This window comes from Neodiprion pinetum, chromosome 1 (assembly GCF_021155775.2).
Source record: "Neodiprion pinetum isolate iyNeoPine1 chromosome 1, iyNeoPine1.2, whole genome shotgun sequence".
Lineage (NCBI taxonomy): Eukaryota > Metazoa > Arthropoda > Insecta > Hymenoptera > Diprionidae > Neodiprion > Neodiprion pinetum.
Window position 1 is genome coordinate 25,084,290 of NC_060232.1, and position 25,020 is coordinate 25,109,309.

The window sequence follows — 25,020 nt, forward strand, 5'->3', positions numbered from 1 at the left end:
ACTGTGTTATTTGGGTAACGGGAAATGACTCCTCTTCACTTACCTACTTCCTTACGTTGTCAGGGTATAAAACCGGGTTTGCAATAATACACGGTTAGCGTTCCAAATATTCAGGGATACCGAACCTCATTCGGTTGATTGATCGCCATCAGTTGATGATAGTTATATAGAAATGAACAAACCACTGGTATTTGCCGAAATAACTCGGTTTTTGGAACGGTTCGAAGTTGATTGCTGGTTGGGCCTCAATTATCAGGGTCTCTTCCTATCCCAGAAAGACACCTCTTCCGTATATGAAAACGGAAGAATTTTCACAGAGTTTCTCTGAACAGGATTATTCTTGAGATGCGAGATATTGTTCAATGATTTCAAATCCTTTCACCAGAATTGAATTAACTTTTCCAAATAATGTTTAACCATGTCCTCTATGTTTCTGGAACTCCTATCCAGGAAGTTTACAAAAAATTAAAATAACTTCACTGGAAGATCATCATTTGTTCACCGTTACAACACCGCACTCACCATGTTACCGATCAACCATTATCCAAAATGTGCTTCACGGGGCCGGGACTTTAATTAAACCCCCTGATATTTTATCGTAGCTCTAAAAATTCCAGTTTCTCATCGTGCCCCTCATAAAAACGAACAGTATCCAGAGCGCGCAGCGCATGCTCTATTCCAAGACAGCATGAATCTGATACCGGGACTCCTGGAGTGCGGTTGGGTGACGAAACGTTGTAAGGTACCGGGGACTTGAAAGTATACCGCCCCCAGTTTCTTCGGTGGAAGAGTGAGCCCAGAACACAGTGGTGCAGGGTAAGCACGAACCAACATGCAGGGAATTCTCATATAGTTATGATTTGTGATCGCTCACCGTCGGCACTTTGTAAGCTGGTTGACCTCCAGCTGGAGCTCGAGACCGGGTTGAATTTTATCCACCATAAGTCCTGCGGGCGAATGGGAGAGACTGCCGCTGCGCCGGGCGCCTGGTTTGCGTTCAGGGATATCGGATTGCGCCTCGGCCCACGTCCTCGACGACGTTCTGATACCGAGGCAAACGTGCGACAGCTCCTATGGTCTCGAATTTTTACTTTATTCGTTCTCCGTTCCTTCTGTTCTTCGTTCCCCGTCTGATATCTCGTATCACGTGGTTCGCGCCGAGGGACCGACGATATCCTCTGTGTTCCAACGGAGCCGCAGGCCCTGTAAATCCCCCATAATCCTCGTTGAGCACCGGGTCGCCCCTTTACCTAATGAATGAATGCTCCGCGAGTCGAAGGAGGCAATTAGGCGGCCAGAGGTATACTCCCTTCCTGGAAAGAGGTTGTATCGGTTTCATCGTACAATACCGGCCGAGGTATATTTGGAGTATCGGTGACACACCGGACAATGGGCCGCCACCTGGGTCTTCGGGGTCCACGGCCCTGCCCTCCAGGCCCATTTTCCGGCCCTAGACACCTGTGCACCTTTACCGCACTTTAAAGGCACTTCGGCTCGTGGTCCCCGAGTCGAGACTGTCCTAATGACGCCGTCCGAGACACCTGAACAAGGCTTCTCGGATGCCTAGATCGCTCGACGGCTCCTTCATACCGAAAGTTTGACGGAACAAAAAAGATATTGAAAGGAAATTTAAAAGAATAGCCGGTAATGGGACGACCGACCGGGTAGCCGGATGACTCCTCGGTGATATTTACATTTTACTCGGAATTTTCAACCCTCACCATGTAGTGACCTTATATACGAATTTGGAGTCCCACTTCAAACCTCTGTCATTTACTGCTCGCGAGGCTTTGTAAACGGAAAAACAATGCAGGTTGATCTGCGTGGTTTTATAGATTATTACAATTTTTCAATTATCATTGATTCCGAAACTGGAGTACGAAAAATAGGGTAAAATCTTTCAAAACTTCTCAAAATATTTAGAGCAATGCTACTTCTGATACATGATTTCCTAATTAAGAGCTTTGAGCAATTTTCGTACCCCTCGACGAAGAGTACAAATTTAATGATTCTGTAAACCATGTACAAGTCAGCATCGTACAAATGCATACCTGTTCCTTTATGCCATAATATACATACGTACATGTATATGTATATATGTAGACTAAGAGGATAAAAAATCGGCATACAAATTTCCGTAGGCATATATATTGAGCTTAAAATCAGAACTATTCTAGGCTCATTCAAATACGTCGACGCTAATGCCCGTGTAAAAGAAATGGAAGTGTGTGTAGTACTTGTTGAACAATGGGGAGGTGGTTCTATTAAAAATTTGTTTCCCCAAGGTGGGCGTTATTGATATGGAAGAATTCTATATCGATCCTTGAATCACCTTGAATGGCTCCATTCTTTCCATTGTTATTCGCCCATTCGACTTTCAAGATTTTCCTCTGTACTCAAACCCAGAAGTGGCTATCAAAGCCTACGATGCTGAAGTTGACGAGTTTTTCAAGAAAGCGACCGAGCCAGGCAAGTTATGACTTTATCGAATAACTGCAGTATAGGTATCTTGTTATGTGTGCAAGAAACGGACCTCTACTTTTGGACGCATGTTGTCACTTACCCGAATGGATGGTATAAAGGCATTTTTTATCTACAGTATTGCTAGACCATCTCATTAGCATTCAAGCGTGAAGTCATCGAACGTACCTTCGCCTTTATGGATCAAGATGTCGAAATGGACGATCATGCTTTGCTCGACAATTTGATTTCACTGGTACGTAAAGAATTGCTGATTCTCATGTAAAACTGCAAGTTTATCGTCACTGTAATCACTGAAATTAATGTTTCGTGGCAATGAGGATCCAAGGCATAACGGGCAAAGGTTATACCTAGGGCGAAAGTGGATAGAAGGGTCTTCGAGCAGAGAGGGTGATTGGTGAAGGGGCTTTAAAAGACCTGAAAGGGTCTTAAGGAGCAACACAAGCGAGACAAGGGCGGATGCATTTTCTCGGCTGATTATGGACGCATTGTTTACAACCACGTCACAGTCGAGGGAGGCGGAGGCTCGGATCTTTTGCACAGGGGTACCGCTGGGCATCGCGTACTATCGACCACGGTTCTATTCGGTTTTCCGAATACCGCGAGGCCGAGTCCCGTAAAGCCCCTGGGCACACCGAGACCCCCGTGAGGCCCCGTAAAACCTTGGGAGGCAGGTGGACCGTCAAGCTCCAACGCATAAATCAGCCTCGGGTAAATAGTCCCAACCTTAAACCTGCTTCATTCGTAAATTTCCCTCCCAGACAAAGCGATATTACGCGATGAGATCCGAGGGCGCCCACTTTGTGACTGCCTGCCGGCACAAAGCTTTGAAATCGATACCTCTGACCGTCGAATGCACCTGTTGCGGAATGCGCAGTTGGGCACCTTTTTCGACATCTAACCCGCACTCACGGAAACCTCCTGTCCAGGTAATTTTCATCCCTTTTCAAACCATTGTCTTGGAAATTGAATTAGGGTAATTCCGGGTGCGACGGCAAACTATTTAGTCTTGGTCAACTCATCCCATTGGAAGCGACGGTCATACTCGAGAAACGACTACGCGCCCAAATAGTGGTAGAATCGCCGTGTTTCAGCCGGATATAAAATTAAGAAACATTCACGAGAGATCAATAAGTAACTCACGATGAAACTACTCGGAGATCATTTAAAATTGGATATTCGAGGTCGTGCGCTTGAACCAATCTATCGACCGTCAAATTAATTCCATTTTACGTGATGCTGATACTGTCACCTAGAGTCAATGAAATCGTATCTAGTAGCAAGTAGCAAGTGGATGTTGAAACCGTGAATATCGGACGGGTTTAACATTGGATAAGATCATGATTGACACGGAGTAACTTTTGACAGCTGTGTGGCACGCGGGATAAATTATAATAATAAATGCAAGAGCCACGTTGAATCGGCTGGGTTACGAGTGACTCGTCGTATTCGATTGTGCTCGGCGTCAGTCCTCCCGGAGGCGTCGCGGCGCATAATAGCCTCCTAGGTCCTAGGTACATAGAAAACCTTGAGCCGAGGTCCGGACCAAGGTGAAACCTGAAAAACCGAGAACCGTGCCCTTCGTAAATCTACCTCGGGGACAAGATGATACCTTTGAGTCCCGCAGCGCGGGATTGTTTGCTGGCACAAAGCCTTGAAATCGATACTCGCTTTGGTGCAGGTTGTAAAAGTTTTACGTCCACTCGAGGATAGGTACACCACCGCCGTGGCACCTGTTGGCCAATAACTTCCTTGCCGGATAGCCGCATTCCCCTTCTCGACACCTCGATCAACTTGGTCCTCGAAAACGTTGAATCCAATATCCTCAACCGTTGACCCAATCCGAAGTGTATAATTCGTTTTTTTTGTTAACTTGCGCTCGACCAAAAGCACCGGACACTCGATTATATTCCGACTCACGCATTGTTATACAGTCCTATGAGTTTATGATGTCCTGTACGACACACGCGCGTGTAATTCATCAGGCTATACCGGATTGGAGAGCGGCCAGGAATATGCTCGGTCTTGTTAAATCATGTCCCCGAACGAGTGATAATATTAATCGTGACACGGCAGTAAATGAACTGACTTTTATTACCCGCGTTATGCGTAGAATCTTATGCGACGTTTCGTTAAGACAGGTGTTTTCTATGTTGACGCACGATCCCGCACGAATTCAGAGAATAGATTCAACCGTGATGAGCTGGAAATAGTGTATTGTGTTACAAATGCTGAAAGTGGACGATTTCCGATGGGTCTGAAGTTTCCAATTTGCGCTATAATGTCACGAGTCAGATATCGCCCGTCCGCACGATATGTGGTACATGCTAATTTTTCCAACACCTGTGCAAGAAAGTTTTATTTGAGAAGCAGCAGAGATGCCACTGGCAGTGCTTGGAATTCAAGTTACGTACCTTACGCTCAATGACGCAGTGCGGAAAGTTTAGTTATTCGAAAATGCGCATGCGCCAACGACGAAAATGGGACACTTTTCGAACGCTCCACTAAACCCGAAAATCGAACTTTCCAAGCAGGTGTTGAAAAAATCTGCTAATGTGATGTTCACTGATAACCTCGTGAATGCGTTATAGCAATATAATGAAAAAAAAAAAAATATTGAAATTAGTACCGATTGAAGGGAGGTGATAATGGAAATTTATTGTATCCACTATTTCCTGTTCATTCGATTGTAGAAATTACAGAATATTCAAATTCTTTGCAGGCTGAATTTCCAGCGACAAGCAACAGCGTGGACGTTTAAATGGATGTTATTTTCGAGTAAATCGTGACGATCGAAAAATTATCGATTCTTCGAATTCGTGCAGACGTTTGTAGTCGGAATCGTCAGATGTGGACAAAATGTAAACCGTACTCCGTGTAGACACAAGCAATCTTTTAGTAACCTCAACGTCGCGTTCTTATCGACAGTTTCAGCGATGACGGATGTTCACGGATCGTAAAGTGAATAATATTATTCGGTAACTGGAAACTCGGATCGAGCATGATCGCAGCTTGCAAAATCCAGCGTTAAAACAATGCGATCGCGCTTACATCGGAATCGCGATGACGTGCGATTTTTCTCGCACACTTCACCGGGCACGGACACTGGGTAGGTATTTGCGACGAGGCGAGACCTTGAAAGCCGAGGATGCCTTAAATATTCATTTAATGACCAGGGAGGGATTGCGTATGTTAATGGGTGGCTTGCCACATCGGCCGACGGAGCATCGCCGTCGGCGTGGAGCGACTCGAGAGGCAATGAGTGATGCAGCGGCAGGTGTTTCTCGACGGTCCAACGGGTCCAGCGACTGGCCCGACCCCAGACTCCGGAGGAGTCTGTGTAACCGCACCTGTGCCGTCAGGATGCCATTCCGCCGGGAGGATTGCTCGCTTTAGTCGTTACGGAGTTATTCGCCTGGCCCAGAGCGATATGGTACAAACCACCATCAGATAAAGAGGTATAAGGTACCATATACCTGCAGGTCAGGTATCGCTGCAGCGGTCGAACCAAAAATGACTCAATTTTTCCCTAGTTTCGAAATTCCTGGAAACTTACTCAGCGTCGATTCGAGTCGATAGATGTACTCCGAGTTAATAAATATCCTGGTATTGAATACCCTGAAATTTATTGTTTTTACCGTAGAGTATTTCCTGCAGCAATAACTGAAGGAATGATTCGTCGAAGACTTTCGAGGATTACTTTTCAGAACCTGCACTCTTTGTAATGTTGGATTTCTCGATTATCATAGCGAGCATCGGTTAGGTCTTGTATGCATAGAGCTGCGATAAACAAGGAGACACCGCTGCACCGGGTCAAGATTAGTGACCAATTTTTAAAATCAATACGACGGTTATACCGTGTACTTCAGTCTTAAACAAAGTAATACAATTCTGTGGCATATGATTGCAAATGGTACATGACGTCACGTGGACTTTGTTGTAAGAAGAAACGTGAGTGAAAATTTGTAATTTGAATCAATGCCATACCGGAAATCTCGCGAAGAATTTGAATTTTTGTGTGGATGCCGTCTAAGAATCAGTATACGCATCGTATGTTTGTTGGCTTGTGAATTCTAAATAGTCGTGAAGCAGATTATTTTATTTCAGAAAATCCTATTCACGTTTACCATTGAAATCGACTCTCCGTCAACTGTTATATGCATATATTATACCTATGTAGAATGAAAGAAATGTGTAACATGTATTTCTAAATTTTGATGCCTCTTTAATCACAACAAAGAAGGCGGGGACGGATTTTTCGTCGGTCAATTTTACCATTTGATTTCGATTTTACCCTTTCATATACTTATTATATTCACAGGTATCTATTTGAGTCAGTAATAAGTATCTACTACGAAATTCGTAAACGGGGGTTGTTCGTATTACAGTATTATTTATGCTTTTAGTTCTTACCCTCATTCCGAGTCGAATGATCGTTTCCGATTACGGGATTCTAGGCGTGAAGTGAAGTGCGGTATACTGCAGGATAGAAAAAAGTCCGAGATGAGAACGAGGGTAGAGGTATACAGGCCGCCGTAGTCTGTCGCTAGAAATGTTAATTTCAAGTTCTTTTTTCACTCCAGGCAATTAGAGTTTTTGTGTAACCCAGACACTCTGAGGGGCATCCAGAAATCCACCTGTTGAAAAAAAGTGGAGTGTACCCTTATAACCGACCCATCGTCTCGACATTTAGAAGAGTTTCCACGGGCATATATCATTTTCAGAAACTAAATAGAAGAACTTGATCGTGTGGTCCTAATGATCCCGTTTTTCTCCATTTCGTATATTTTTTTTTTTTTTGCTATCACTTCGCGTTGTCATCATTTATAACAATTAGCTCACAGGCTGAATTTGTAGGTATATGTATCGTTTGAAGCCTGTTAGGTTGAACGGTAATATGACAAACATTCTCAATAATTCTCTCAATAAGTATGATCGAATTTTATCGGATCGGAAAAAAATAAGTGCAGTTGTATCGATACCGAGTTAAAATGAATCGAGATTGAGTCGATTTCATGAGAAAAACGATAATTGAACACTGAAAACATTCGTTTACATAATCGAAAAATAATTATCGGAATTTTTTTTATAATTTCTTAATCCTTATACAACCCAATCAGTGACTAGAATCTTCGTAAATGATCACCTCTTGCCAAAGACTGGGAGAGTCTGTAAACGTGAAGAGAGATCAAACACAATCAAACCCAGATCGTATTCCAAACATGCCCGTTTAAGTTCGGCGGCGGAAATATGGGTCGTTCTGTTATTGCCTACAAAAGTAAATAATGTTTTGTTGTTGCTATTTTGTTTTTTATTATAAAATTATGTTAGTTGCGATTATTTTAATTTCTAATGTAAGAACTTTGGTTGTCCAAGTTCAAATCGGCATGATTTTTTTTTATTCAAGTTGTCTATTTTCGAAGTTACGTCGACACAACGTCTAAAAGATGTGCCGGGGACGGTAGTAACAATATTTTCTGGGTCAGTTGAAACGTTTCATCTCATGTGTTTCAAAACTGTTGAAGTTGTGTTTTGTCGTAGAAAATTTAATTTTGTTACTTTCGTGAGATTTGATTAGCTTTCAATTTTATTTAAGGTAAATGTGATGTAACTAATTTTATTGCTTGGTTAAAATTCAATTTTTAATTGAACGAGACTGAATCTTAAGTAAGAAGTTAACGTTCTTCACTATTCTGTAATTTTTGTTTCAACGAGTAAGTATACATATAACAAAATTATTTTGTTTATTCTGTTAGTGTGACAACCGCCGCGGGTTGAAACATTTTTCCCGATTTTTTTAATTCCCCCCACATGTTTTTCGCAATGCAGATAACGCCACTATAGCCTTATACATTAGTAGTGACACGACTAAGGTTCAATTAAAGCATAGGTGTTATCAATTCAACGCCGAGTTGAAATCTTTTTTACAAACAGTGATTTTCCGGAAAATATTTTTCCGCCCCTGATCATCGGAAACGTTACGTTTCTTCGGAACGAAATATCCAAACAGTAAAAATTCCAGCGTTTGTCAAAGTAGGCAGGTGTTTCGCATCGTGTACCGTACGCCGTTCAAAGAAGAAAAGGTCACCGGGTCAAATCCCGAAGAAGTTTACTCATTCATTCATTGTGAGATCGGCTGGTAGAAACGTGAGGCAACAGGTAACGATAAGGATTAACAGCAACGACCGGCTGCTCTCGATGCTCGGTGGAAATACCGCGGCTGTTATACGCTGGGTATTTCCCAGGGTGCGAGAGAGCTGCCCGTGATTTTACGTGCCCGTGAAACCGGTAAGCCGACACACCTGACGAAGATGAGCTAAGCGGGAGGATCGCGACCTCGGCACGTATTTCCCGATTGACGTGGGTGTCTCGGGTTTGCGCCTTGCTATGGGGGAATAATCGGGGAATAAAAGGGACTTTTCGTTCCCTCTTTCTCCCACTCCACAGCCTGCCTTCTGCACCCGGTGCTAAAATTCCCGATGCCAAGTTTTCCCTCTGTGCACGAATAGAGGTCACAATAACCTTTCAGCGCTTTCTGCACCGTAATTAACGCGGACGTTACTCAGGCACGTATTTTCAACCCGCTTTCGCACCCTCTCTCTCTCTCTCTCTCTCTCATCGGAATTTTACGTCAGGGTGCAAGCTATTCTTCTGCGGTGCTTGTTCAATTTACACTTTGTATACGGGAAGGGTCAGCTGTTGGATCTACATTGTGTACATTTTTTTTTTTCACTAAATTTCATCCCGGTATATTAACTGGAATCAAGATTTTTGCCCTGAACGGTGTGATTAATTTGTTAGCGATGTGATTTGATATGTGATTTTCGGGGTTTTCTTGAATCATTCTGTTTATGTAAATACGAGGTTGATTTTGCACCAGCTCAGTTGAAAATAAAGTGGTTTTTTTCGACAAAGCGTTTCAAGAGTTCTGATGAATTTTTTCTAACCATTGTTGATGTACAAAAATGCAATTATTTTTAAGCTTCAAGGGATCGGGTACGTTTTTAACTAGAAGGTTCCATGTTACATCGAATGAAACGAGTGTGACAATATGTATACACTGTGAAAATTTGAAAGAACTCGAAACGTTTTTTTTGAAGTTACGAAATTTTGAAAATATTACATTTACTCTTCGACCAGTTGCGAAATTGATTTACCAGGAAATGAGCTTGCTGAAAATCTTAAAATTACAAGTTAATAACTTCCTACTTCAAAAACTGATGCCTGAATTTTTTTTTAGAATCTCGTTGTCAATGAAATTTTAATCGAACTTTATTCAGGCGGCTTTAATTTCGTTCAATAGTATTTTGTTAGTAGGTAATGTGTCTTAAAAATCGTCCTTTTCAATTTTTCAACGTATCGGAATATCTGAACTATCGATAAAAACCCGCAGAAAACAAAGATAAATTGATAAATAAGAACCGTCGCATTAGAAATTAGCAGCAAAGTGATAGGGCCGCCTGAATGCGGTCGTGAAGTTGCACCCTTCAAAAACTAGGTACAAAGGAACGGGGGTTATAAAAAAATGAAAACGTTCTCTTATTACCCGGTGATCAGTCTCGACGATATAATTAGGGGCGTAGTCAGGGGTTACCGGGAGCAGCGTAAACAGCCTTTTTCGAAAAGCCCTTCACAGCTGCGCAGGCTTTCGAAGGTGAGGGCGATGCTTGCAGCGTCCCGAGTCCACGGGACCTGGTGTTAAGTAACACAAACTGCCGATAGATATCTTCCAGACATCCATACACTCAGAGTCCTTCGGGTCCTTCGGGTTCTTCGGGCTGCGGTGTGGTCGGTGGACGGAGCTGATGGGTGTGTCCGAGGAGAGAATCGAATACCTGCGGGAATACGATTGCAGCGGGATGCGTAGAGGCCGACGGAAGGGACGAGGACACAGGTGCGCCAGCGGCCGGATCAGGACGAAGGCGCCAGGACTCGCAGCGGGCAGCCTCTCGCACCGTTGCACGCCGACCCGGCTGCACAAGGGGATCAGGTAAATGCCGCCAAGGCCGATTTTTTCGCCCCGCGGGGTCTCATTCGGGGATCAGGAGAGGCTCTCCCTGCTTTTTTACGCCTGGCTTTTGACACGCGTTGATTTTTATTTATTTATTTATTTCTTATTTTTCCTCTCTCTCTCTCTCTCTCTCTCTCTCTCTCTCTCTCTCCCTCTCTTTATCTCCGGGATTAAGAATTTATCCCTTCGTAACAGCTTGAGCCACCCCCACGCGGCTGTCTAACACGAACGGAATGGTAATCTCATACAGAATTGCCGTTCTTAAGGTGCTCGAGGATGGAATTGAAAACCGCTTTCCAATGTACGATATTGAGATAATTGAAAATGCGTGTGACGGAATTAGTCAACTCGAGTATTTTATGATCGAGTTGCTGTTCTGCAAATGAATAATCGCAAGCGTTGGGATTTTCGCAGTAGAAACTACCTGGTGCGGTTAACTTTAGGTGGTCAATCTAGTGTGTAGATTTTCATGCTGAGAACAAATTTCAGTCATTAGAAATGTCAAATTCTTCGAATCCCCGAACTTCAAAGTCGTTAAATTATGGAGCTTTTGGAACAATCTGTTTTTCGAATTGCACACATGCGAAGCATTCGATTAAGTTTTATTTTATTTTATTATGTCAGAATAAAAACGATAATATGAAATAATACAATAGGAATTCTAGAACTACTAAAAGAAAGTGTAGTCAAGGGATTCGTTTGATTATCGGTTGCTCCATAAATGAACTGCACAAGTTTGATCAAAGTGTGTCTCGTAGCGTGGAATCTTTAAAAACGTGACGAACGAACGAGACGGAACTCGTTCCTGACTGGTTTGGCTAAAAACGTCGAGGTTTTCTCACAGCCATAGAGCAAATCGCGGGATTCCCGATAAGTGCAGCTTCCGAATGTCACTAACCCCGAAAGAACCGTTGATTATCGTAACAGGAGTGCACGCATAGCTCCGGAATAGGGAGAAAAGGGTTTTGCTCCCACGGTGCCGAGGCATGAACACCCGAGAGTTCGAAATATCCTTCCGAATTCCGTGGGCAGGTAATCCTTGCGGATCAATTAAGGGGCACGGAGAGTCGCGTGACGGCTAGAACGGAGCGGTCCGAAAGGACGGAGGCGTCGTTCCTCGCCTGGGAAAGAGTCGGCGGCCGGGTATATGTACGTCGGTGAAAACCTGTCCCGGAATAATTTTGCCAAAATTATGCAGCCACGCGCTGCAGGCGGAGCGCATGCACCGGGAGCCGGGAGTTTTGTGACAGGTTCAAGTTCCCGGAGGCACCTGAAGCCTCCGAGACGGGACGAATGCACGCGAAGGCAGGTGAGACTCGGTGCTTCGTCCTTTTGCTCTCGGCTGCCAACCTCATTAGCCAAGATCGCGCTGACACTCGATTCGATAAGGAAACGTCCCGAGGCGTCGTAGAAATTCAACTCCCGTGTGCAGGACCGGAAGGATTCCTCCGGAGGCGCGAGTCTTGTGTATAAACCGCATCCCAAATATGTCTTTGGGGAATTCACACGGCGGGCTTAATTGGTCGAATAACCAACGGCGTTGGTATTGTTTCCTTTTACACTCTCTCGCTCGCTAACCGCGCGAAGTATCGTCCTCGTATTAGGCATCCTCGACGTCGTTTTCAGCTGTTGGCTCAATATCTTAAGAACCGCGGGTCCGTCGTCGCCTCTTGGCTCCCGGGTGAAATCGTTATCCTGGGAACACCGCCCGTTGCACAGGGTTTAATGGCTCGTTGTGCCTCCTCCGGCTCCTCCTGCAATCATTAAAATATCCTCGTATTTACCCAACCATCATCCGCGGGCCGAGGTCGAGGCTCATCTCTCCTCCACGTCCACCTCCTCCTCCTTCTCCTCCTCCTCGCAGTTTCAACTGTACGCCGCTACTTTCAGTCAAGGATTTTACTTGACGCGTCGTCAAGGTACACCACCTATACGAGCACTTGACCGGGAGGAGTGCAACGGCAAACACGACACTTCGGAAACAACCTCCTTGCAGCATCGGCGTGTGCCTTTCCCACGCCGCCCACGACCACCAGCCCCAGTCTCACCCGGAGGAGAGAATCCTCCGTCTCTGAACAGCGACTTGAGTCCCGGTATCACCGCCTCGGCGTCAACGACCCAATGACTCTTCGTCGGGACGGATTGGAGCACGCCGTGTTCGTTTGGGTTTGCAGCTGTGCTGTTCCGAGTTTTTTGACATTTTCAAAATTTTCGTTCCATGATTTTTTCAGAGGTTTGAAGTCAGGGCTCTTCAAAGATTCGCTTTTTTCCAAATTATCGTGAGTATCGTGAAAACCATGACTCGTAAAATTATGGTCGTGTACCTTGCGAAACTTGGAGTGCAGTTTTATTTCATCTTTTCGTTTGGTTAGCCGGATTGTGGATGATTTCAGACAAACATAGTGAGATTTTATTATTTTTTATCTTCTCTGACAGGCTTGATTACTCTGTCGGATTTAGCGTACTTTTTAAATACTGCGCAGGATATTTATAAAGTGAAATCTACGAAGTGACAATCCCAGAGTAATAGTTTCAGAACAAAAACTGAGTCGAGTAAATACGAATGTTTGCAGTAAATTCTGCTGTTGCTGTTTATTGGTCCAGAAGCAAAACAGATTTTTGACAGGATTACAGTTCTTCAGAAAATTAACGCTAACGATTTCATTTATTCACCTCGATAATCTCAAAGTTACTACTACGTCAAATTTTTTCAATAAGTCCATAGTACACTTTTCTAAAAATTCATTACGATTGCAATTATTTTTTTTCCAAATCCAATGTGCCTGTAACCTCAACAAAATGATATTCAACTATTAGTAGCTGAGAACAGATAAAATATTATCTCGAGTTACATCACATTTCGAACCGCATTGGAACGTAATTCACAGTGTTCTAACGTTTGATTTTCGATTTCATTAAAAAATTTACTGAACTCCTAAAATTCGACGAACCATGTAAGCAAATATTCGAGAGGTTGACGTTAACACAGGGCGGAAACTGATAAGGTTTAGTGATTTGATCCGTTTCCTCTTTGATCCGGAGCGTACAAAAGAAAGACGTGGGTATAATACTTTTGGGCAAAAGTTCCGTACAAGTCGTCAGACTTTAGACTTTGAAGTGGTTTTAGAATCCCGTCGAGTCGGGCGCGTGCGTGCTGCTGCCTGAGCAGAGAAGAAGGCTAGCATTAAACAGTTTATTGTAGTAATTTGTGTCCGTGGAGTCGAAGAGGTACACCAGGGTCGGCTCCCACGCCTCGCGTTATGTGATAATGGACCACTTGCGAGCCACCGGCCACTGAGAATGGTTAGAAAATTTTTACAAAAAATAGAAAACAAGCAAGTAAAAGAAAGAATTTGAAGAAAAAACACTTGTCTACCGTAGTTACGTCTCATCAGCGCGATCATTCTGCCCCTTGAATAATACCGGTGCAACGCCCAGGCAGTGCCCACGGCTATACGGATACCTGGTAAAACCATTTACGCTTGCACGAGTCAACGGTAAGGCTCCAAAAATTTTGCGCGAAATTTCACGTCTTCCCACGCTGAGTGCTCAGTTCTTGGAGCCCTCGATCCAAGACCCGAAGAGCCGCGAATGATTAGCGAAATCAGAGGCCAGAAATAAAAAACGATAATTCGTTTGTTTCAAATTCTAGTTTCTACAGTTGTGCGATAAGCTGCGCGCAGATTATTATTCTAATCTTTTTTCACTAAATTCAAGCACACTCGAGTTCCAATTATTTGTTTACTCGTTTTAATTTTTTTCTTTTCTGTATTACTTATATTTAAAAAAAAAAAAACTGCTACGTCAGACTCAAAAAAGTCTATTTCTACACCCAGAAATTGGAACAGACAGCTAACAATTGCTGTTATTACAAATATCAGAATGTGATAAATTTGACAGTTATTTGGCAAAATTATTAGGCATGGATTCCTGAAGTAAATTCTGTTCGATCGATGAGCGGATAATAAAGTACTTGATATGTCTAGAATCTGAAACTTTGGCGCAATAATCTTTGCATCCGTTTAATCTCACGGAATAAAAACGATCGCTTTCCGTTTAATTATGAAAAACAGATATGGACGAGTGAAAATTCCATTCGCGTGACGGGTTACTTTATGCATTCGGAAAAAATTTAAGACGTTAGAATTTCCTGCTCTTTGATTATAGTCGAGTATAACCGACATTCTGAAACAGGTGTAGCAGAAACAGTGTATTTCTCGACGAATGGAATAAAGTTGAATAAAAATGTGAGACGAGTATAGGATACCCTCCAATTAGTGATGCGACACTTGAGTAAGAAAGTTGTTTCAGCTTCACACTTCCACGATAAAAATAGTCGGACTTCTTTATGGTGTTCGGAGCGGAGAGAGACGACGTCAGGTGTCGAATGAGGCAGGTCTCTTCCTTCTTTCGAAAGCTACATCACAGGGTGAAAACATCGCAGAATGAGAAAAATACGTTTCCTCCAAACTACCGGAGTTAACAATCTACGTACAAATCTAGAATTTATATTAGGCATTAAAGGCCGGACAAAGGGATGCGATCCGTTCAGCTGTTGCTGGTTGTCTGCGTGTTATAGCCACGAATACGGTGCGAATGAAACCGGCAAGTGGGTTCGAGGCACCTGCGCGTTTCTCTCGACGTAACAATTAAGACCGTATTTCTATCAACGAATCGCTTCGCGCCGCGCTACCTGTAAAAATCCCTGTGTATGGTCGGGAGGATTACGGACACTAGGGAATAAAGGGAACCTACGTCTATACCCATCTCCCAGGCATCCGCCACCTTGCGCTAATACGTATCCTGTTCTGAATAACTCCAGGGTGTTGCGCAGCGGGTTTCCTTCACAGAAATTGGTAGTATGATACTCGGTGAAGTGGCCGAGAACTTTCTTCTCTTTACGTACAATCTTTGAGGATCAAAAGCATGCAGTCATTGCGACGATGCTTCGCTCTTAGCAGTGTAAGTAATAACACTTTCTACCAAACTGATTTTCTTACGAAAATGTCGGAAACGTATTTTTGTACGTGCTGATTTGGTGGCCGATTAAGGGGTAAAATTTACCACTAAAGTCTACCCCCAAGGATAAGGGGAGGATAAAACCGATGCATATATTGTCGACTTTTAATAATGAATAACGTCCAATTGGTTTGTTAAAAAATTTGACGTTATTATCAAGGAATCCTGTTTAATCGATTTTTGGGAGTAGACCTTTGGGGTGATTTTTACCCCGCAGCCGATCAAAGTATCTCGTGAAGAAAATACTTGTGTTCTACAACGCGTTTTACAGAATGAAGACAATCGGCCAGGTAAATCTCGGGTACCTTTTCATGTTGGACATGTTATGATGGTGTGTTGAATTGATAAGATCCACTAATGTCTACACTGAGAAAAATTTCATTCGTTACAGTAACTAGAAAAATTCAGTAAAACAGGTATCGTCAAAAAAACTGCTTGAATATTGTTGGAATTACGAAAAACGAGGTACGCGTAACCATTTTGCGCTATTGTCGATACTTTTTTCGCAATTGGAACGTAAAATCAGTTTGTAAGGTTTACTAAACTTTTTTAGTTAAATAAGGCTTCAACGTCAATTTATCGTTGCACAAGCATTAAATTTTCGCAACAGTTGCAAGAAAATCTAGTAACAGTGATCGTAATGAGAAAGAATAGTAACGGATACTAGACTTTCTGGTAAAAATTACATAACTAATTTTCATTTTCTACCTAGAACTGTATTTTTAGATTTCGGTAAAAAATGAAAATAGTTAAGGACTGAGCGGTAACCGGAACTAAAAATTTCTCTCACTGTAGCTCAAGAACAGTTATCGTGATATTCGTGTTGCGCGTTGATGCTCTGTGCAGCTTCTACTGGAATTATCGCTCCACGCGAGTACACGACTCTTCGATGAATGATGACTGGTGTTGACGTTCTTCAAAATTCCCCTCAAGTAGCGAGTCGAAATATTAATTACTGCCGAAACGTTATTTCCGAGCGTGAAAAAAGATGAAGGCAAAAAAATAAAAAAAAAAAGAAAAAACCGAGAAAACGAGTTAACCAATCACGCAGCGGCGCGACTACAGCAGCAGAATCGTGACAGCAGGTTTGGTCGAACATTTCAACAGAGAGACGCACACGTGGTGGAGCGAGTTTATTACGAAGGCTCATAACGTTCACTGGAAATTCGACGTGTCTTGGACAGCGTTAATTTCTCGGCGTTAACTACCGGGCGTGACCGAAGCTGGAGAACGACGCGTATCTGCCGGTCGTCGGTGAGTTAATTGGCTCGCAATTTTCCCGGCGAACGTGCAGGCCGGGTTCTGCCTTTGGTAATCCGACACTCTCGTCGACGGATGCCTGCGCAGGCAAAGAGGCTTGAATCACCGGTGAAACGACGGGATCCGGGTGGCCGTGGTTTGGAGGAAACACCCATTCGACACACGCTGCAAGGATGCAGGACGCCATGTGCGAGTCCCAAAGCACGTGTTGAAGGTTTTCAGAAATTGGCAACAAACAGGAACTGCTGTTCGGCCCCTGTAAAGATTTGTCTGCAGGGTGGGCTGGCGCCACGTGGTTGAAATATTGCGGCCAAACTTCCCTCCGCAAGGTCTGAGGAAACGCAAGCCGAGAGGGTAGCTGTGGGAAGAAATCCACAGACTTAAACGGTCCGATATATTACGTGTGCGACTTGGGGTGTTTCAGAGAAAAATGTTCCGAGATTTTCGATTTTCAATTTTTCACCACGGCACATCCTACAAAGTTTGTTTAGGTTAAAAGAAAGATTATGTGAAAAGATAGGCGTTTTACGTTATGTGGAAAATTGCGCTCGGTTGATTTTTCACACTTGTCAATATTTTTTTGAATTCATGAAGTATTGTGAGTAATTTTTTTTTTTTATTGCTCGTATCAATCGTAATATTAATTTACGTCGCAAAGAAGAGCCACATTTGTAATATTAGGTGTTGGAATTAATTAGTAGCGTTTTTCTTTATGAAAATAGATTTGTAAAACCCTACAAATTAATTCCAACACCTAATATGAAGTCTTCAGTTGATGTTTGAAAAGTGTATCTGACGAATTTTTCATCACTAGTTCCATCTCAAAAAATAGTTATAATTTCATATGGACTTTTAATTTAGGAGAAAAAGACTTTCGATTGATACATTGTTGGATTGTGGATCGTGAACTTTGGATTGAATATAAATATCAGAAATAAAATAATGATTGAGCCGCTACAACGTGTTTCTTCACAAATTCAAAAAAATGTGAAAAAAAGTGAAAAATCAAATGACCGCCATCTTCCACATAACGTAGAACTTTATCTTTTGGCAGAGTCTTCCTTTCAACCTAAACACACTTTTAGGGGGATGCCATGGTGGAAAATCGTATATTATTTTTTTGTGAAACACCCTAATATACACGTAAAAACGTCGCAGACTCTTGTGGATATCGGACCCTGCCCCATCTGGAGAATGCTCGAATAGTTCAAAGGACACTTCACGTGTGCAAATATTTATCTTCCCGGAAGCAGAAGGGACGGAAAAAATGACATTCGCAGAAAAAGCATCGAGGAAAGCGCTGCACCGAATTCTAAAGGAAAATTCCCGCCACGGTTTACGGCCATCGTCAACGTCACCCAAGTTTATTCTGACTTACATTCGTTTCACTCGCTGTAGCAATAATTTTATACTTCGTAGTAGTCGAGACAATTTATGACGCAAGGAACTGGTCTCGTAATTGGAAACTCGATACATCGCACCAGTTTTGCTCTCTTTTGTTTTCGGCTACATTCCATATTGGAATAATTGCAGCGAATGAGTTACTTGTTAGTGATCCAAGAGAAAAATCAGCAATATTGTAAGTTCCAGTCACTGTGATTGGAAAGTGTCGTTTTCATCGCCGAGCACGTGCGACCAGCTTTGAAAATCTATTTTTGTTCAATTTCTCAAACTGGATATCAAAGTGTTGAAAATAATCATCTGAAATTGATCGATGAACAGTCGGTCAATGAAATTATCCGACCAGATTAAATGTTTGGAGAACCAGAACCCATCAAACTTGCAATAAGCTCCGTCATCCGGATACTCGTCATTCGCTTGTGGGGGACGATACTTTGATACCGTTTATCACGTATCGCGTTTCCGACTTGCTGCACCGAGATCAAATTACCTCTTGGAAATTCCGTCTTCGTCACTCATCCGTTTTCGCTCTTTGCCACGGCTCCTGCAAGTTGTCAACGGTATCGCGTGAGAAGGATCAGGATCGGGATCACTCGTTACTGTAACACGCGGCATCCTTCTCGGGGATGGAAGCCTTGGTGCGCAGCCGGGACTGACGATGCTACCTGTAATCTGGCGCCGGTCCACCGGAGGATCATATTCCTTGGGAACCCGCTGAGATTAGCTACTACGAATAATATTATCTGACGCCGTCGGGTCACGGCTTTGAAATTATCCCGCGAGGCTGCCGCGCGGTCTGAAAAGAGTCAGGCCACTTGGGAACCCGATTCAACGATCCTGCGTTGCTTATTTTGAGGAGTGAGGAGAGCCGGATATTTTCATGTTTACATTTTTGCCAAAGAATGTTCTACGTCTCGACGATATTCGGATCTCTCGAATGAAATTTCGCATCTGATTTCACCGAGAACAGCGTGATGAAAACGCAACTGTATCGAATCCGCGTTCTACGCGAATTGTCATCTTGCCGAATGATACTGACTAATACTATACGTACATAGATAAAATTTTAAGAGAAGTTTAAAATGATTATTTTTCGTATGTTAGATTCTCTTGATATTATACAGAAAAAAAGAATTCATCGACTTGAAGAACTTTGACGTGTTTCGCTTCACAGCGCAAACTGTTGTTTTCATCACTTATTTCTTGAATTGAAACAATATTTTCTTTCCTATATTTGATCATCATATTTAGATAAAGTCAATAAATCCCTACTTCTTGTATATATGATTTAAATTATATGAGCTTTAAAATTTTTGGTTCACGGCGTGTGCACAGATTTGGCTTTTTACATTACTGTAACAGAGAATAAATAACCGGAGAAATTCAGTTTGAATAATCGAATTGAGTTGACAGGAAAGTCAAATATCGAGTGAAATTGATTTAAATTTCACCGTAGACAATATTAATTTCAGCAAGTTGAAATTGTCGAACAAATTTCGCGAAGATATGTTTCAAACATAATTCTCCCGAAGCAACAACAATTTCTTGCGGACTTGCCAAATCCTCTTGAACTGCGTTGAAGTGGAAATATTTTTTATACAGCACGGGAGAATCGTCGCAAAACGTAAATCCTAAGAAAAATAACTATAATTCTCCTCATTTTATAAGAGTTTTTAATATCACCCACCGTTGATCTGACGTAGAATCTGTCACACTGAGAGGAATTGATAAATTTGGTTATTAAACAGTCCCTAAGTATAATAATTTTCGCTGTGTACCATAACCGGATCTAAAAGTCTGGCTAAAAAATGAAAATGAATTTTGTAAAGCCGTACAGTATGCGACCAAAAAATCTAGTAAGTGTTACTATTCTTTTTGATTATTGTCACTCGTACGAAATTTTCTTGCAACTATTGGAATAATTTGATATTGTTGGAACAACAAATAGTTGACGTTCACAGCTTAGTCACTTAAAAAAATTGACTAAACTAACCGATTTAACGAATTGCAATAACCCGTAAGAAATATGGTAATTACTGCCTACTGGTAACCATAATAAGGACACTAGAGGGCTGCTTGTACCATATTTTCTTCAAATTTAAACAGCATATCTATATTCTACACTGAGAGAAATTTTTAGTGCCAGTTACCACTCGGTCCTTAAATATTTTCGTTTTTCTTTGATTTAAACATTAAAGAAAAACGGCTATCCTAACAAATTGATTAGATATTTACAGAAACAAAGAATACATAAACATTACAATAGTTGTAAGGTCAGGTAAACGAAGTGCCAGTACAACGACAATCATGTAGACAAATGTATGACATTATATCGTTGTTATTATAACTAACATTAAGCAGGTCAAAATGACAGACGGATAGTCACTTCGTTCTGTAACACCATGTAAGCAACGACTGTTAAGCTAAGGAATGTCTAGAAATGTGAGTTTGTATCGTCTTATGACAACCTAACAACTATAACTAATAATGGCATTAATGTATAATAATTTTCATTGAAAGTTTCAATTGTAAAATGTGTCTAATTCAAGTTAGTTAATTTTTTATTTTTCTTCACAATATTTTTCAAGAAACCCGATGACGGCAGGCGGGATCCTGCCGAAACGTCGTAATAAAAGCTTCATTCTACGAATTGCATCTTGTCATCATTGACTGTTTCGACCAACGAAAATTGAATCATACACAACACAGTCACGAACTTCAAACATCAGATATCTGTTTTACTGAATTTTTCTAGTCACTACAACAAACGAAATCTTTCTCAGTATATTGACCAAAATTTTCCCACTCAAACGAATGTAATTTTTTCCACTCTGCAGTGTTTTACGCGTGGCTGGATGAACGGCTTACCTTCGCTCGTTTATTTTCCTCCAGGCAGGGATTTTTTGATCGAGAGTCGAACCCCGGCGACCGACTGTCTGCGGGTCGGTTGGCGGTGGAGGAGGGGGGTGGACGAGGGTGTACGCGGTAATTGAAACAGCACGTGTCCCGTGACACGGTCGAAGGGGGTGGGAGGCGGTGGGGGGGGGGGGGGGGGGCAGTAGGGGGCGCACTAATGGCGGCGTTGCGTTATCAGGGTGAGTACCATCGGGGCTTCGGGTTGGGTTGGGGAGGAATGGCACATGCGTTGCGTACGGTGCGGGTGTAGTCGATATCAGCTTTTGATTTAGACAGAACCACCCTCGCCCCCTGCGCCACCACTTTACCGTCACCCACATTCCCGCTTGCCTGTTATTTCGGAGGGTCCGATACGCGTCGCGTTGCGTTGTAATTTCCATGTCACTTCGACGTTCAGCTGGTACGAACGATGTCACGTCTCCCAAATTAATAACAAGGATGGCAGGACGGCGAGTCGAGCCGAGTTGCACGTCCTGTCAGCTATAATTGGTTGTATCGTTTTTTTTTTTTTCTTTGTTTTTTCTCTTCTCGGTTTGACTTCCACGACCGGCTATTTCGAATTGTTTATACCGCGGTGGAGGAAAAAATGCAATAAAATTTATAACCTACACCGTATATTGCTTCAGAAGGTGACGGAAGACTGAGTAACTTGGAAATAGTAAAGATTACAAATTGTTTTTCGTTCGCTATTCGAGAATTTATCAAGTGTTTAATACAGCCGTACGTTATTGAACGTTGATAGGTAAGACATACTTGGAAGTGGGTTTAATTTTTTGCCAATTTTCAACGTCTCAACGATGTAAAATTGTCTAACTTTTATTGCAGTAATGTATATATAATTTAAGGATAGAAGAAATAGTTTGAAATTGTATTTCAATTGCAATTTCTTTTTTTTTTTTTCATTTTCTTTTTTCAACACTCGAACGAAGTTCGTTTCTCTTAAGGGGGTATTCTAGTGTAGAAATTTGAAAAAATCGATTTTTTTTTTTTAATATTTTCAAAGCTTAACCTTTCAAGAATGTGTCCTTAAAAGGACAAGTCAAAATTTCAATTATTTTCAGAGATATAGCTATTTTAGTGACACGTCTTCAATACTGGCGCGGCCGGAACGAATTTTACTCGAAACTTTAAACGCGTTTTTCTCAAAACTACATTTTTCAAAACGGTTGACATGATTTCTCAAGTTCTATTGAACCGATTTACTTGAAATTTGGTGAGAATCTTCTCAATACATGTCTCTATCGCACGAACTATTATTATAACGAAATAATAATTTTTACTATTTTTAAAAAATTCAGAAACGTCCAAAAAAGTCAAAAAAAACGTATTATTTTTTCGGACAGCCGTAATTTGGTAAAAAAAAATTTTTTTTCGACTTTTTTTTAGTTAGTACGATAGCTGCATTTATGTAGATTAATAATCTTTTTTTTTTTTTTTTCTGATTTTGAAAATGCTTGCAATCGTGACAACATTGGCGCGCCATTTTTTTTGTACCCCCCACTTCAACAACTCATAGCACTTTCAATTTTGTATTTTTTGACTTGTTTTTTTTTTTTTGTAATCGTGAAATAATAATAAACGCCTGATAAAAAAATGGATGGTAAAAATATTTTTTGTTTTTTGTTTATAGCACTTCAAAAAACACATCAAATTCATGCCTCTACACTAGAATACCCCCTTAATAGTAGCAATCTATCCGACATTTCCGATGGAGCGGTTTTCCGCGGAATTCTTTCGTCGACTAGATACGAGCAAGCACGTTTTCGAATAAAATATGCAAATGAAGGTTTTTCGGTGTAAATATATACGTATGTATACCTCCACTTACCGAGGTAGCAATCCCTGAATATATTTCAAGAGCAATCTGGCCTGGCGCCAGGACAGGCTGAGTTACCGCAAACATTCTCATTGCTCCTGAAGCACATTTTACATCCAAACCGGTGCGGGCGTGGCGGTAAAAACGATTCAGACAATTACGGACGGCCCACTCTTCCATCCCCCGTTGTAATAAAGTCTTTTATACTTTCTGCAACCGCGTTTCCTGCTGAAGAAATCTGCACAGACAGCGGCGGAATGAAAGGCGCGCAAAGAAATGAGATCCGATAAAGAATCCGATGCATGTAATAATTGAATGCATCTCGGAAACTTTTTAACGTCCGTCCACCCTTCGAATTTTATCAAAAGTGTTTCTTCTGCAGCTGAGTAACCGAACGCGGGATCGATAGAGCGGGTGATTCGCACACGCCTTGCATCCCTTGTTACTCACCATCTGGTCCTTTGGCGAGCAGATAACAGCCGCGATTCGTAAGCTGTGTTTTAAAATCAATCTCGCTGGAGAAGCCTGGTTCGCAAAAATGGCTACTCTTTGTCAATTTTATTACGAGATAATTTAATATTAGTAAGTTGCGAAGATTTTTTAAAAACTATTAGAATCGAAAATACTGAAACTATGTAAATTGAGTGTCATGGTTAGATTTTGATGCTGTGTTTCAAATCACGTCAAAGTTGTTAAAAATCTAGGAGATTAGTTCGATTTTACTCTAAAAATGGTTTTCTCAATAGAACGAGCCATTAAATCGGACGAGTGGTTTAAATTTATTACAATTTTGAAGCGATTTGATATTGAGCATCGATACCTCAACTTTCGTTTATGATTCAAGTAATTTATATCCATGTCGATTTTCAAAGAGATCTTCGTAACTTACGTATACAGCAATTTGACAAGTACTCAATGCACGATTATATCTCGTTGTGTGATTAACTTTATGTACACAAAATCAAGGGTCATTATCTCCAATTTATTTAATAAAAATGAATCAATATTTATTCAACCTTGTTCTTCATACATACATGTAATCTTGTAATACATGATAAACAATTTGCTCAATTATTTTAAAACAAAATTGGGGTGGAGTGGCTGATGAAAGATAACTTCTTTTTTTTTTTGGATGAACTCCGCGAGCCTCCACCTGCAAGTCGCAGTTTTCAATCTAGAACAAAAAACGAAAAAGATTTGAAAAGAAGATGCCAAAATCTAGTGAAATACGTAGAATATTTCAGAAACATTATTTTTTACAAAAATGGCGTCAATTTCAAGGAAAAAGTTTAAATTTCATGAAAGAATTGACCATAGTTCGTTCATAAAATCATAGAATACATAGAAAAACATAGATTTGAGAAAGGAGCATTTAAAAAGCAAGGATTCGAAGCCCGCCCTTACGTAATCAACTTTTTGAATCATTTAAAACATTTTCCCTCACATACAGACTTTTAGGTACCATTTTTGTATAATTAAGGAAGCACTTAAGCCAATAAAAAAAAAAAAGGCAGCATTACCCCTTAATCAAATTCATCGATTTTTGGCCAACTAACCACCAAACTGGAACTTCTGGTGGAGCTGGCATTTGGCAGCCTCGTCTCAGCGCGTCATCGCGTTACTGGCAAGCTCAGGGTTGAATATTTCGCGCCACATGGTCCTTCACCCTCCCCCTCTTCACCCCCTTTAACCCCTGGCCCGTAGGCATATGGCGCTTTAATAATTGAGGCGGACATTGTCGCAGATGGGGCATGCGCCGCCTGGTTTGCCTGTCAAATATTTAGAGATTATAAAATATACGATAACATATTGTATTGGAACCGTCCGCCGATACGGCTGATGGATTATCTCCGCGGCTTCTACGATGAGAATGTAACCGCGATTTTTTATACACGAGCCTAACACCATCACCACGTGCGAATAATGCTATCGACTTTTATTTTTCCGTATTCAATGGGAGTAGAAAATTTACAACGTTATCGAAATTTCAGAACTTCCGAAGCCCGATTCAGTTCATTAGTGTCATAGATAACAGAAATACGTGAACGATATCGAGAGATAAAAATTATTTTAGAGACAAATTTATGCAGCTGTTGTGCAGATTTTATTACAATTT

The 25,020-nt window shown here is 41.6% G+C and overlaps 1 protein-coding gene and 1 long non-coding RNA gene across 4 annotated transcripts in view; both read left to right on the forward strand.

The window, feature by feature from the left end:
• Positions 1–25,020, forward strand: part of net — a 101,260-nt gene that overhangs the window by 33,476 nt on the left and 42,764 nt on the right. Inside the window, exons 6-7 of one of the 3 annotated variants that reach the window (XR_006881905.1) lie at positions 10,204–10,471; positions 10,668–11,032. The exons of the other annotated variants lie outside the window; for them this stretch is intronic. The gene's annotated coding sequence lies outside the window, so the exon portion shown is untranslated. Of the gene's footprint in view, positions 1–10,203; positions 10,472–10,667; positions 11,033–25,020 lie in introns of those variants that run through there. 3 annotated transcript variants of the gene reach the window in all.
• On the forward strand, positions 2,805–6,814 carry LOC138190906 (uncharacterized). The gene is made up of 3 exons (XR_011176989.1): positions 2,805–3,410; positions 5,410–5,590; positions 5,658–6,814. It is a non-coding gene; the product is annotated as an uncharacterized lncRNA (long non-coding RNA).